The sequence below is a fragment of the Microtus pennsylvanicus genome, chromosome 4 (genome assembly GCF_037038515.1).
Source record: "Microtus pennsylvanicus isolate mMicPen1 chromosome 4, mMicPen1.hap1, whole genome shotgun sequence".
Classification (NCBI taxonomy): Eukaryota; Metazoa; Chordata; class Mammalia; order Rodentia; family Cricetidae; genus Microtus; species Microtus pennsylvanicus.
Genome location: NC_134582.1, coordinates 44,746,384 through 44,750,116, shown reverse-complemented (window position 1 = coordinate 44,750,116; position 3,733 = coordinate 44,746,384).

Below are 3,733 nucleotides of genomic sequence, written 5' to 3'. Positions count from 1 at the left end.
GCTGCCTTTCTGGGGCAAGCACGGTGACCGTACAAGCTTGGACCTTTTCATTCTTGGGAGAAGCTTCTTCTCTCGACTTTCCCACCTGACGCTTCCTGGGGCATGGTGGCCTGTAGGAGGGTTGCCTCTCCCCTCCCTGCAGCAGTAACAAGAGCTCCAGCCCCGAAGCCTGTTCCCCAGCGCCCTCCCGCCCCACGGAGACACTTCCCCCTCAGAGCCAGGCCAATGTTCAGCTATGTGTGGTGTTGGAGGGTTGGGGGTGTGCTGGCCTGTGTGTTTTCCTGTTTGTATTATGAGAGGAAGTTGGCTGTGAGTCAGCAGACACAGGAACTGTCAGTAACTAGAGGAAGACCCCAACTTTGGGGGGGGTCAGTCTGTAGGGGAGTGTGAGGAAGTGGGTCCCATCTCTCCCTGCTGTCCCAGCTCAGGGACCGATCGTCATCTTCAACCTCCTACAGCCCCACTTCCCCAGAGCCTTTCCTTTTAGAAAAAGGATGATAATAATAATTAATAATTAAAATGTCCATAATAATAGTTACCAATTATTGAGAGCTGCGGTGTCCCAGGCCCTGTGCAAACATTGCTTTGCAAACTTCAATTACTCATCACAATACTCACAAAATAGGACATTTTACAGCCTTCATCTGATAGATAAGGAGACAGGACCGCTAAATGACTTGATCAAACTAGGAAGCAGCAGATTGTCCAAGTCACCCACAACCCAGACGGGGACCACAGAAACAGGTTCCTATGCGGGAGGAGCCCTCCTCTCCTTCAGCGGTGATGACAATGCTCTTCAGGGATCTTCAGCTATAAGGAACAAAATGCAGCAAGGCCCCAGCTTCTTCCCTCTAAAAAGGGAACTCCTGCTCTAAGACCAGCCAAAGACAGGGCTTTCACAAAAGAGATCTGGGGACTTAAAACGGCACGATGAAAGTGACCCCTGCTCCCAAACCCCTTTCTTTTTGTTTTGTTTGTTTTGTTTTTTGGAGACAGGGTTTCTCAGTAACTGTGGAGCCAATCCTGGAATTTACTCTATAGACCAGGCTAGACTTGAACACACAGAGAACCATCTGCTTCTGCCTCCTGAGTGCTGGGATTAAAGACATGTGTGCCACCAGTGCCCAGCCCAACCTGCTTTCTTGATCTTGCTCTCTTTTAGCTCTCACAGACCCATCCCCTTCTCGAATCCCGGTCTAAATCATCCAGCTTCTTATTGGAGGCGGGGCTGTGCTTGCAAGAGAGGGAAATTACAAGCAAACAAACGAGTATCCCACAGTGCCCCAGGAATTGTGTCTGGCTGGGGAGTATCCTGGTAAGGTGCAGGAATTCCGACCCTTTTTATTTTGTTTCCTTTTGGCAGCCAGGTAAAGCAGATGAACCCCATTTCACACAAATGTTTTAAAACGCATAAAATAAAATATATAGAAGTATAAAGGAAACCAATTTTATTGCAATAAAGTTATAAAACTATTTTAATGTGATATAGTAATGTATGTGCTCTTTTATTAATGCTTTAAATAAGATCAAGTGTGAGGTTGGTACCTCACATAATTTTAAAACAGTAATGAACATAAATGATATTTTAAAGATCGACAATACTATGATATGGGAATGGATGTGATCCTGTTCCTAACTATGCCCTAATTATGGCTAACATGGCTGGTTTGTTATCACTTTTGTAGCTGAAAGAAATGGTAAATAGCAGCAATTTTTCTACCATCTGAGTTTCAAGTTAAGGGCACCAGGATTAGGGTGGAGCCACAGAGAGCAAGACCTGGCTTCCTCGCTCAGACTCCACCCTCTCTTTCTCAGTTCAGTGATATGAGGTGGGTAGAAAGCATTTAGTCCTTGGATTTTATTTCCTTCTCCTTTTCCCCCTGATTATTTCTCTCCTCTTCTTCCTACTTTTCTTCTTCCCCCCTCTTCTCTCCTCCTCTGTACTTTTTTAAATTTTTGTTTTGTTTTGTTTTTCGAGACAGGGTTTCTCTGTAGCTTTGGAGCCTGTCCTAGAACTAGCTCTTGTAGACCAGGTTGGCCTCGAACTCACAGAGATCCGCCTGCCTCTGCCTCCCGGGTGCTGGGATTAAAGACATGTGCCACCACCACCCGGCCGGACATTTCTGGTTTTCACCCTGTCTCTGGATCTCTGTGTTTTCTCTGTGTGTCTACCCCTCTGGCTTCTGTTTCTCTGTGCACCTGGGTTCTCATAATCCATCCCTGAGGGAACAGAGCAGATTCAAGGGGACTCCTGTAGCCTAGACTCAGCACATTAAGGAACATTCTTTGACTCTAGAACAGTGGTTCTCAACTTGTGGGGCGTGACCCCTTTGGGGTCAAATGAGCCTTTCATAGGAGTCTCCTAAGACCATCAGAAAACATCAATATTTACATTATGGTTCATAGCAATAAGAAAATTACAGTTATGAATTACCAAGGGAAATAATTGTATGGTTGGGGTCACCACAGCGTGAGGAACTGTACTAAAAGGTCACAGCATTAGGAAGGTTGAGAACCACTGCCCTAGAATCTCTGGGAAAGGAGCACCCCAGGGTCTCAGGCTCTGATGTGAGAGCCAGAAGGCTTTTCTTCCCTCTTTGCATTCTTAGCCTCTGCAACAGCAGAAAGAGGTCAAGAGGAAGGTGAGCGCAAGGGCAGGAGTGGGTGGAGGGCTCCTCTGTTAGGAGAATACGCTGAAGCAAAGCAGCTGTGCATCTGACTATGGGCACATTGGGTAGTCCCCACACTCTTCACAGAGCCACAATGCAGAGCCTCTGAGCAGTGAGGCCTCCCATCCTCTCCCACCCTCTGAACATTGCTCAGGTCTCATGTGAGGCTCGGGGACTGGCATGGCTCAGAGCAGGCCTGCAGCTGTAGAGAGATGAATGAGTCACCGGAAGGGAAAAGCCTGGGGAAGCAGGTGGCCAGTGTACCTTGGAAAACTCTCTTCACTTCCAGGAGGCCCACTTGGGTCCCTACTAAGCCCTGAGTCAGATTCTCCAACTTTTGGTTAGTCAAGATCACTACCACCATCCTCCCCACAAGAACAGCAGGACCCAGCTCTCAGAAGAGATAACCGACAGGGAGCTTGTTATCTGTTGGGGTATCTTCTGTGGTCCCCCAGTGCCCAGGAGACAAAAGGCACTATGAAGGAGATCCCTCCAAATGGTCACCCTGGAGTGCCACAGGCTCAGCTGACCCAGGCTAACCGCGTATGATCCAACAGCTCCGATCTGCCTGCTCTATGAAACCTACAAGAACACAAGTTTTGATACAAACACACAATGTGAGCGAGTTCTTCGAAGCTGTATCTCATAAAAGATCTCAGAAGATACTATAGCCCTCCCGAGTCACCACAGACTTTAGTCACAGGGCACATGCCCCAGTACCTTATCTCTCCAAGGCTCTTTCTTCCCCAGCCCAGCCCAGTCTATCCCTTTCCCATACTCCTCATGGTGTGGCTTCATTTGGTCTCTGGTATTTTGTATCAGGGAGGAAGGAGCATGGCATGGGGAAACCCTAGGTCTTAGCTCTACCATAAGGGAAAGAAGGGACATCAATAGACAGGGGGAGGGGAAGAACACCTCCTCCCCACCATGGTGACAGCATCTCTCTTTTCCTCACCACCAAGCAGTAGACTACAGCCATCATTGTGACTCTGAAAGTCACTTTGTTCATGAATAGCAGTTTCCACACTGTGATGAAGAACAAAGTCTCTAAGTAGAACCCTGGT